Raw genomic sequence first — 12,369 nt, 5'->3', positions numbered from 1 at the left:
ATGTTCCAACGTAGAGGAGTCCATAAACGCACTGTTGCAAGAGACACTGAAGAAAGCTTTTGATGATGACTTTCATCCACAATATGTTTGTGCAGCAATGTGTAACCCGACCATCGGAGACCGCACCCGAGGTCACCATTGGACATTCCTGGAGTATGATGTTTATCGTGATGAATGGACACATTACAACTCTTTATTGTGTGATAAAAGGTTAGCAAAAGCTTGCTCGGAAAATAGTAAGGAATTTGCTATTGAGATTCAACATGTAATGGAACAAACTCGTATCACTGTGCATGGTAGGAAAAAGAAAGTTCCAAAGATGAGGCCAGAACCCAAGGATAAACAACAAGGAGAACAATAAGTTAAATGTTACTATATTATATTCTGAAATTACAAACACTGAGTTAAATGTTCTAATATTTTTTTTTTCTACAACAGTGCCGACTGTGGTTTGTTTGTCATTCTTCGAATGGAAGAGATGATTGCAAAAACAAACAAATCCACATACAATAGTTAACACTTGGAGGGAGATTGGAAGAAATTAGCCCAAAGAAGAAGGGCAGAATTGACTTATTTGATTTTGAAGGACAACACTGTCCAGTGGAGATCAGAGAATTAAGGTGTTATGTTGTAACATTTTTTGTGAACAATTCGTCATATGTATATTTTGAAATTGCTGGTGCACTAAGCAATTATGAAATTGCTGTCGTTTGATCCGAATGCGACAATGCTGAAGTGGTAAAAGCACGAGCAATTTAATATTTGCTTAGAGCATATTTAGATTTGTTTAGATAAATCTATTTCTGTTGCTAACTGGGAATGTATATTGAGGATCTGTATTTTGAAGTTAATTAATTTAAAGAGCATGAAGGTTCTCTAGTATGATTGGCTTGTATATACTTAACATTTGGTCAAAACATAATTTTTAGTTGTCAATTTTCTTCAAGCAAAAACTAATTTGGTCGGAAATGAAAACATTTTATTAGAACAACCAAAAAATTGGTCAAAACACATATTTGAAGTCATAACTTTTCTTCATGCAAAAAAAAAAAAAAAATATGTTCAGAAATATTTATGAGTTTGAAAATTTCCTTTGAGCATATAAGTTTTTGTTCGGAGATGGAACTTTTTTTTAGAACAACCAGGGATTTGTTCAAACAAGTTTTTGAAGTTGTAAATTTTCTTCAGGCCAAAACTAGTTTGTTCGAATATATGTTTTATGATCTAAAATTTTTTGGAGCATATATGAATTTGTTCGGAATTACAAAATAAATTAGAAAAACCAAAGAAATTTTCAAACACATATACTGGAACACAAAACTAAATCTTATGGAGTTCAGAAATAAGAGTTCAAACATCTAAATTAGGTAGAAGACAAAAATAGATAATATTTATAACAAAATATTGTGGACAATCACAAATCATAATTTGTGAAATAAAAATCTATTAAACAAACATTTTATAAATAAAAGTAAGAATAAGAAGATAACTTATACATTAAGGTTTTGCATTAAGAAAGACTAAATCTTATGGAGTTCAGAAATAAGAGTTCAAACATCTAAATTAGGTAGAAGACAAAAATAGATAATATTTATAACAAAATATTGTGGACAATCACAAATCATAATTTGTGAAATAAAAATCTATTAAACAAACATTTTATAAATAAAAGTAAGAATAAGAAGATAACTTATACATTAAGGTTTTGCATTAAGAAAGACAAAATTTACATATATAAAAAATATTTCAAAACTAAAAATGTAATTAAGCTCCTGGACGGACAACAAAGGTCTCATATTTTTAATGCAAAACCTACATTAGAAAGATGTGTTGAACAAAAATTGCACAGTGCAACAAATAATACTATGTTACTTGTGAATTTCTTTCAAACAAAGCAAACAACACTTATAATGCTATAATGCGGAAGACGATTGGTAATTATAGCCCTTGCATGAAGTAATATGTTTAAACAACAGGACATCAAAGTTCAAAGCCAATTGAGCTTTTGAGGTTCCAAATGAACTAAATAGAACAATGAAAGAGCAGCAAATAACCTTACAACAAGATCCTTTTATAATATAAGCCGGTGTAGTGGCAAGAGAGGAAGGGCCACATGAGCATGTCGGAAGGAAAAAGAGAAAAGGAAAAGAGAACGAGGTTAACTCCTTTTTTTATAGATAACTGCTCCTCCGTTTTCGTCTTAGGCGAACCTCGTTCGTGTCATAATACTAAGTTGCGAGCCTTCCGCCGCTGCATTGCTTGACTTCCCCGAATCGTGTAGGGATGGATAAATAGGGCAGGCTGTCTGGAAGGGCAAAGGCCGGGATCAAGATTGGGTCGAAGGTTTGGACCAATCGCAATGGATAACCATCGTGCCCCCTTCCAATGGATGACTGAAAGCTCTGTCATGCTAGTAGTAAGCCTGCCAAGCGAGGGAATACGACTGCAAATGAGGGATACTACTTGAATAAGGGATACCAGCGCAGGCAAAAGGAAGTAGGGAAGGAAGCGTTCGCGACCGATCAGAAGCCCCATAAAGTTAGAGGGAGTTAGAGTTCTAGTTCTGATCCAACTCCTTTTTATCATTGATCTTATCAAATTGAATCCCTTCACGGTATGGAAACTTGTGACCATTTTTCATGTTTTTTTCATGTTCTCCGATGGAAGATCTGTTAGAAGAAAGTGATCTACAAAAATAAAAATGAAAAGAATTAGTACATTTATTTTGCATCATGTTGATCTTTAAAAAAATGCGGAGGATATTATCAGGAGACCAAAGCCTGGTTTGGTATTACTATGACCGAGTTTTTTATTCCATTTCTAACTTTTCTTTTTGACAGCTCACTTCGACTCAAACAACTTTTTAAAGCAAATTTGAGTTGCTTATATACTATGAGAATACGTTGCATACCTTTATGCTTTTTTGCAAACTGCATCTCTATTTTGTCTTGAGAAAGCAAGAAAGGCGTTGCCATGACTCCTGGATTGTTACTGCCACATAATAACACAAATTTAAAGTCTTGTTTAGAATAGAATAACCATCGCCATGGCATTTTCTCATTCGAGCCTCCTCGTTTACAAATATGAAAATCTTGAACTTTAAGTTTAAACCCTAAGCAATCACAAATTGTATTAAAAACCCATTCTGGAAAAGTAAAACACTGCAAATTAAACGACCCGGATCAGAAATGCATCAGTTTTCATCAGAAGATTCAATAAGCCAGAGAATTGAACTCCGAACCAAACTTTCTCAATGATGCTATTGAGCTAAGATACCCCTAGTTGAAATTGATCAAAGAAATTGTTTTATTCCTTGATGGATTACAAAAGAAATATAAGACTCTATTCATAGAGTTACAATACTACTAGTTTCTAACTTTACTAGTTTCTAATATTTTTCTAGTTTCTTAATAGTTTATACTAATATATTTACTAGTTCCTAATTCTTAGTAGTTTCTAATATTTGATATTTCCTAATATCTATTATATGGGATATCTTAATATATAGAAAGATATTTCAACACTCCCCCTCAAGTTGGTGCATAGATATCGCACATGCCCAACTTGTCTACCATTTTCGAAAATATTCGACTTGAAACTGCTTTGGTAAGAACATCAAATTGTTGTAGTGGCCAATCTAAATTTGCTGCTAACGATAACAAGACGCGAACAGTGTTGATTTTTGCAACTGGAGCGAATGTCTCTGTGTAATCAACTCCATAAGTTTGAGTGTAGCCTTTTGCCACTAGTCTCGCTTTGTAACGTTCAATTGTACCATCTGCTTTATACTTCACTGAGTAAATCCACCGACATCCCACTGGATTTTTATCTTCTGGACGATCAACTAGCTCCCAAGTGTCATTCTTTTGTAAGGATTTCATCTCCTCATTCATAGCTGCTTTCCATTTTGAATCAGATAAGGCTTCCTGTACATTGTTAGGAATATATACAGTAGATAATTGATTTACAAACGACTTATTTGATTCTGACAACCGATGATCTGACACATACTGACTCATAAGATATTTGACTCTACTAGACAACTCAGGTTCATATGTCGGTTTAAGAATACCTCTGGTTTGACGCGACGGTAATATTTTCCTAGGTGGTTCGGAAGGTGCTTCAGGAACATCCTCGACAACTGATTGGTTCGGTGTATTACTAACCCTTGGTTCAACGACTTCAATTGGAGGTGAATCCACAATTTGTTCAACGATTTCATTAACACTTTCTTCCATTACCGATTCAGGTGTTGGTAATTCTGGAATTTCAATTTCAGCTCTACTTATTTCTTCAGGAATCAAATTTACTTCAATATTAGATCCAATTTTGTTCTCTTCTACATGATTATCCGTTTCTTCATAATCAAGAGTCAGAACTTCCTTCTTAGTTTTCTCCCCCTGAAGTTCAGACTCAGGTGAAAAATACTTAGAATCTTCATGAAAGATAACATCCGATGTAACAAACATTCGTTTAGTTGGAGGATGATAACATCTGTACCCTTTCTGATTTGCACCATACCCTACAAATACACATCTTAATGCCCTTGGAGTTAATTTTGTACGTTGGTGCTCATGAAGATGAACAAATACTACACACCCAAAGACGCGGGGAGGTAAATTTGAAACTGTCGGAGAAGTTGTAACATCCGATAGAGCTTGAAAAGGAGTCTTAAACTCAATAGTACTAGATGGTACTCTATTAATTAAATAGGTTGCAGCAAGAAGTGCTTCTCCCCAATAAGATAATGGCATATGTGCTTCGATCAACATAGCCCTGATAACTTCTCACAAGTGACGATTCTTTCTTTCAGCGACCCCATTTTGTTGAGGGGTATTTGGACAAGTAGTTTGATGAACAATACCATGAGAAACCAAATAAGTTTGAAGTTCATGATCCATATACTCTCCTCCGTTGTCACTACGGAGTATCTGAACATTTGCGTTGTACTGAGTACTAAACAGTTTATGAACCTTCTGAAACAATAACTTTACCTCACTTTTAGATTTCATCAAACACACCCAAGTCATCCTAGTACAATCATCAATAAAGGTAACAAACCACCGTGCCCCACCCAAAGTAGAAACCTTAGATGGACCCCAGACATCGGAATGTAAGATCATAAAAGGAGTTGGACTTTTATTTAAATTTAACGGAAACGATGCACGATGACTTTTTGCAAGTGCACAAACATCACATTGAAAACTTGAAATATCGCATTTAATAAATAGCGATGGAAATAATTTCTTAAGGTAACCTAAGGAGGCGTGCCCCAGACGGCGATGCCATAACCATATTTCATCTTTATTTTTTATTTCAGAATTGTTCACTACTAATGCCTGACGCAATTTATTAGAGCTTTCAGATACTAAATCCAAGTAATACAACTTTCCTCGCCTAACACCATAACCAATTGTTTGCCTTGTCCGGATGTCCTTAAAGACGCAAAATTCAGGCCAAAAGATGACAACACAAAATAGAGTGGTGGTTATTTGAGACACTGATAATAAATTATGATCTAAAGATGGGACAACCAAAACAGAGTCTAAGTTCAATGTGTTCGTTAGAGTTATGGGTCCTTCCCCTACAACAGTGGCTGAGGTGCCATTGGCAGTAGAGACATATTTATGTGAAGATTGGTTTATGGTCGAGACCTGTCTAGAATCAAAAGTCATATGATCTGTAGCACCAGAATCAATTATCCAAGTACTATTCGAAAATTGTTTAGACATATTTAAAGTCTTGCCTACATTACCTGTAGTGGCTACCGTCGATGAAGCTTGCTTAACAATTGGATCTACAAGGGTCTTCTTAGAGTTTTTCTTTCGATTATGGTCCCACCATTCTGGATAGCCTAATAGTTCATAACAATGACTTTTGGTATGACCAATTTTGTTGCAGTGAGTACACTTATAAGTAATTTTGTCAGATTGACCAACAACTTTAGCAAAATTTGAATTTGCCTTATTGAGAGTCATTATTGCGAAAGCATCAGTTGCCCTTCACTTTAACTAAACCGGAAAAACAAGACGAAGATGAAAGGCTCTTCTCTTTCAATCAATATAAATTCCCAAACAAAAAATTTAAGACTTTTGGCTCTGGTACCAAGTTGAAATTGATCAAAGAAATTGTTTTATTCCTTGATGGATTACAAAAGAAATATAAGACTCTATTTATAGAGTTACAATACTACTAGTTTCTAACTTTACTAGTTTCTAATATTTTACTAGTTTCTTAAAAGTTTATACTAATATATTTACTAGTTCCTAATTCTTAGTAGTTTCTAATATTTGATATTTCCTAATATCCATTATATGGGATATCTTAATATATAGAAAGATGTTTCAACACCTCTGTCATATCACTTTAGCAGTCTGAGTTTCCTTCATTATTGCTTCTTTAACATCGGCACTAGCCATTATATTCCTGACTCCCATGACTACATGAACTCCAGGCGTCACAAGAACACGTGCAGTTTCGGAACCAATACCACTTGAAGCACCTATAACCCTGATGATACAAACACATCATTATTACCAAAGCTAAGTCATCTAATTCTACTTATTGATTCATAGAAGTTAAGTTTACCTTCCTATGTATTAGTGGCCAAAATATGAGAAAGATTCATGGTTTCACAACTTCACCTTATGGGTATTTGAGGAAGTAAGAATAGTAAAAGAAACATAAACTCAAATCCAGTAAACCCGTATATATCAAATGTAAAAGAACCATCAAACAAGGATAATTTCCATCCATTCAATATTTACAACTCTTAGGCCCTCTCTTTCTTCCCAAATGGTAGCACCATAGTTAGAACAAACCAACAATTTCGGCAATAGGAAACTGCCAATGGATCTACCAAAAGATTGAGCCTCTACAGCCGAAGATACTGCTCGAAAAAACTGTTCAAATGCCTGAAACAGTCACACCCAACAAAAAAATGGTTGTTAATGAAAGTTAACAATGTTCTCTAGCTTTTGACTGAATAAATTACTCTTTCTTTGAACAAAAGACATCACTTCTCTCACCTTCACATAGCTTTTTGTTGTTCCTTCCAAGTTTGAAACCAATGTGTCTCGATTCAAATGTACAAAAAAATAGCTCTTTTTTTCTCATTGGTTTTATGATTGAGATTGAAGGCTTCTCTTTGGTAGTCTCAACTGCAGGAAAGAATCACAGACTTGGAAATCATTTCCCTTTGCTCCAGATTAAAATTCAGATGCAGGAATTATAAAGATATTTGGAATTAGATAGATTTAGCCAACTTGCTTCAAGAATTGGTCGTAAAGCAGATGTGGAAAACTATATATTAAGAAGATAACTACAAAAATATTTTGAAGTTTCGAACGTTAGATTTTGTTGTTCTCCAGCCTCCAGAGTCCTGTTGTCGTGTGTATGAAAATCTATCAATTATAGCGATACCCTGGTCTCTTTCAGGGACGTGATTAGAAGCAAACTGACCCACGTCTAGACAATATATAGTTTGACCTACTTCTTAGCTATCAACAGGCAAGCAAGCCTAAACAACAAATAGATACAAAATAAAGTTTTGATGCATTAGTTTGTTACTCCCGGGTAGTTTTTAGTGAGTTTTTTACATTTTTCTAGTCATTTCATTCTGAAATTTACTCTTTTGACAAAAGAGAGTAGTAGGTTTTACATAAAGACAGCACCTTGTCTTTTGGTGCTTCAAGATTCTTGATTTCCAAGCGATCGGCATAAAATAAGATTTGTAGCTACAAGAGAAGACCCAATTAATTCCAATTGTCAATAAAAGCAGCAAAAACCACAAATGATAACCAGTTGGAATACAAACATAAGATTGGAAACATTTATCTACTTCTGTCGCATTCCACTTTAAACGACCAAACAGAAAATTCACTATTAATCTCAAATTTTCTGTATCGAATGTACCTTGTTGAGTATCTGAACATTTGACGCATCAGTGGCCATGACCTGTAGACCGAGAAAATGGTTCGAAACAGTACAGAAGGGGCAGAAAACTGTACTAAATACTGTTTTTCGGATCGGTCCCACTTGTAGGCCTAATACATAGTCGTTGATCAACCAGTGATGGGTCACAAATAACAACAGGTATACTTTTTGGTTCGTTGATGGATCCATGTTCCAATCCATTTTCGAGGAAAATTTTCAAGTAAGATTTGGAAGAAGATATCGTTAAACACGTGATGAGGTATTGGTTCTCGGGCAAACCTAATGAACTTTTACAAAATGAGCAACAAATATTTAGTCTTTTTCCCACTTCAGAAGTGGAAGACAAAGATGACGAATTACAGCTGTTTGCTACAACAGTTTCTAAAACATTCGACTTATTATACTCATACACTGCAGAGTCGGCCTCAAAACTAAACTCAATTCGACAGTTTGCGTCCCTAGATGCACTCAAACACTCCATACTGTTTTGTGGTTTGCTATCAGGAGTTCGAAACTCATCCATAACGGAATTAGCCTAAATTCTTATGAGTATTTTCACAGACACCTTATGTTCTATTTGAAGAGTTAAAATGATCACAAACATTCATACATACAAAATAAGTAAAAATTCACTTCCAAAACAAGTTTGAGCTAGAAGGAAAGTTAAACATCCGATTAGTGATGGATATGGTCCGACATCAAATATATATGAGAGACCTTATAGTCCACACTATTCTGAAACCAATGACTTTAGAGGCAGGTATGATCCTAATATGTACGGTGGGAGTTATGATCAAGAGTCTTCTTTTAATTACAATAGTTATAAGGAGATTCTTGAAGAGTCCACGAGTCGTCTCAGAGAGATGATGTCACAATGTGCGACTCAGCAGGAGATCGAGTCCTTGACTCAACAGGTGAAAATGCTTAAGTCACAGTTATTCGCCGACGAGGAAGGGGTTTCACCACCCCAAACTCAAGAAGGTATTAGGTACGATGATGACGTTAATACGTCTAACCCTAGTACTAAGTTAAATGTCGATGAATTTACTGATAATACCCTAGAGCCTGAAAGGTCTGATGTTGTCTTGTTTCCTCCACCCGTGTTGCCTCACCATGATAGGACTACACTAGACATTGATATTCAAGATGATGGCTCTATGAGCAAGTTTGGGAATGACACTATTCCGAACTTTCCGACATTTGACACTTGTAAGGAGTCAGTCTTAGATGAAATGTTAGGAAGGCATGACACTATAAATGAATGCGAGGCCGCAGATGTCTTTGAGGACATTGATGACGCTAGAGACATGTTGGATAGTTTGTCAGACTGTTTACCTAAGGAAACCATGGACCTTGACTTGGTCCCCGAGCATATTGCCTTCCCTTAGAGTCTAGTTTGACCTTTCACATGGTCTCAGACTCGGTTGTTGATCCCTTTTGGGACACTTTAGATGTCTCCTCGAGAACGTCTATGGAAATAGTGGATATTCTATCCACTAAGCTTGCAGATGACTTTCTGCCTTCGACGGATATATTGGCCCTTCATTGTTATGTCGATCCTTTTGATGACTTTCTAGTCATTGGTAAGAGTATTTATGCTTACGTAGTGGACTGTGCATCCACTAAGTTTGGGGATTGCCCCTCTTCTTTGATAGTCTCACATGCACTCTCTGCAATTCACAAAAATGTGAACTATCGTTCACTGAAAACTTTGTGTTTTGGGTGGATCCACAGATATATCGATTATTGGTTTACAGTTAGTTACACTTCTGTAATCCAGTAGGTATAATACTTTCTACTTTTCGAGTCATCTGTTTCGTCTGGCTGAAGACGTTAAACTTAGCGCTTTCTACCTTTCATAAAAGTAGTTAAAAGTTTGTAGAGACACTTCTCTTTAATTTGAGATAAAACTTCTAATTCAAATTCAACAAGTTAGTAGTCATAAATTTAAATTCAAAATTGATCGATTTCAAAAAATAAAGTATTCAAATTAATTTAAATCAATTGTACATATAATAAATTATTCATTTTTTCAACAATCCCCACTTGAACAATTTTATTGGAAACCAACTTAGCCAAACATATTTAGATAGTATTAGTACATAAAGTATGGTATTTTTTGGTTTGAACCATACCTTAGTGTAAGTGTACAAAGTTCTATGAAATCCCAAGTAGCTTGTAGATTTGAACCAGTTATTCCTAGTGATAAAACTGGTTACACCACACACACAATACCTTTGTTCTTTTGCTCCACACAATTTTCGCATAACACTTCTATAGCCATGTGCTTCTGGGTTACATGAACTATTCTTAGATAAACTCTAAATCTAATGAGAGGAGACACCATCTCTAAGTTCACATAGTTGAAGTTTTTTCAGTATCTTTGTTACTTCAGAGATACTTGTCATTATTGAGTGAATTTTATTAAGAGTATTAAACTCAAATTTACTTCGTAGCAACCAACACTTTTCATCTTTCATGGGGTTACATATAAGTTAAATTGTTGAACTAGTCACTTATTAATAACTTGTTACCCATTGAACCTAAGACTAGTCATTTCCTAGTTTTAGGTTGTGTTGCCATCATCGATGAGTTTTAATTTAAGAGTTTCAACCCCATCCCACTAGATGTTGATTTTAACATATCCCTTGGTAGAGGTTTGGTAAAAGAATCCGCTAGATTTTGATTTGATCTCACAAAGTAATTAAAATAATTCGATCTTGAATTAATTATTTTAAATACTCATGTCGTAGACTAATATGTCTAGACTTACCACTATATACTCCACTATAAGCACATGCTAATGTGGCTTGACTATCACAAAATATTGAAACAAGTGGAATTGGTTTTTTGATGAACGAAATCTCAATGAGTAGGTCTCTTAACCACTCAGCTTTTTTTTCCGTTACCGCTAATGCTATGAATTTGGATTCCATAGTCGAATGGGTTATACAAGTTTGTTTCTTGGATCCCAAGAAATTGCGCTACCACCAAAAGTAAATATCCAACCGTGGTTGATTTTTATTATCTTCACTAGATATCCAAGTTGCATCTAAATATCCTTCCAAATTTCAAGAAATCTTAAATATTGTGGGTTTAAATCTTTAGTCTTTTTAAGACAACCTAAGACTCTTTTGATTGCTTCCGAATGTGCAATACCCAGGATACTTGTACATCTATTTAATTTACGTACTGCATATGCTATATCCGGTCTTGTGCATTGTGTCGCATACATAAGACTTCTGATAACACTTGCATACTCAAGTTGAGCAACCGCGTTTGAACAAAAACAAAACGTTGAGAAACCGCGTTTCAACAAAAAAAAAGTTGAGCAACCGCTCTTTCACTATTTTGAATTAATTTTTGATACTTGGATCAAATGGTTTAGTCTCTTTTATATTAAGATGACTAAATTTGTTAGGGAGATTTGCTGTTTGGACCCCCTTTCCTATAATTGACTTGCTGTTTGGAATCCATTTTTCCAATGTTGCACTTTGGACTCCTTTTTCTTGAAAAAAAATGTTAAATATAACAGATTAAAACAATTTGGAGACTTTACCCTTCTTTTTCTTCATGGTGTACAGTATTAATTAAAATCTCTTGAATAGAAGAAGTTCTTAATTCACACATCATAAATTGGTCCAATCTAAAGAAATCAATTAGTTCTACTAAAATCTTTATTTCCAATATTGCATGGGTTTTTTTGATTTGTTAATGAAGGTTTAGATTTGACACTGAATTGAAGGCCTAAATCATCTGCTAGGGTTTGGTGTTTACTGAATCTTTATCATTGCTTTCGGATTAATGTAAGAGGTAACATTTGGAAAAGCAGCAACATAAAATGATTTATAAATCTCCCAATCCCCACCATTTTTTAACAAAATTGCAGCAGCATGAACACCATTTTTGGACCTCTATAGGTAACAAAATTAGCTTTAGTGATCATTCCATCATTACCAGCAAAAGCAAAAACCGTATGATTTTGAACATATTCATGAAGATCAAGTCTTTCTTTAGGAGAAGATTCTAGGTCAAGATGAACAACATATTGATTAATAGGATGATAAAGAGCTTCAATAGTTCTTTTAAGCATTTCACCATCACCCACAGATTTATAAATTAGGTAAGCTAAATTAGGTGGAGAAGAAGATGAAAGAAGAGATTGAAATTGTATTAAGTTTTGATTCAACAAAAACTAGACCAGATGATGAAGATGTGGTATTATAATGAGAGAAAAATGAAAACCCACCCGCTGGTATAGTTAGGGTTACAAGAAATACAAGAAAAGGAGATAGTAATGAACCTAATACTAATGGAAAAATTCATTTTTTTTTTGTGGTGTACTTTGTTTGATGTGTAAATAATTTCTTAGGTTCTTCATCTTCTCATTCTACTACTAGACTCTCTCACAAGATCCTAGAGAGAGACACTACA

The sequence above is a fragment of the Eschscholzia californica genome, unplaced genomic scaffold, assembly GCF_041429995.1.
Source record: "Eschscholzia californica isolate CP2 unplaced genomic scaffold, dmEscCali1.0.p SCAF_2, whole genome shotgun sequence".
In the NCBI taxonomy this organism is placed as follows: Eukaryota; Viridiplantae; Streptophyta; class Magnoliopsida; order Ranunculales; family Papaveraceae; genus Eschscholzia; species Eschscholzia californica.
Note: the sequence above shows the minus strand (reverse complement) of the source record.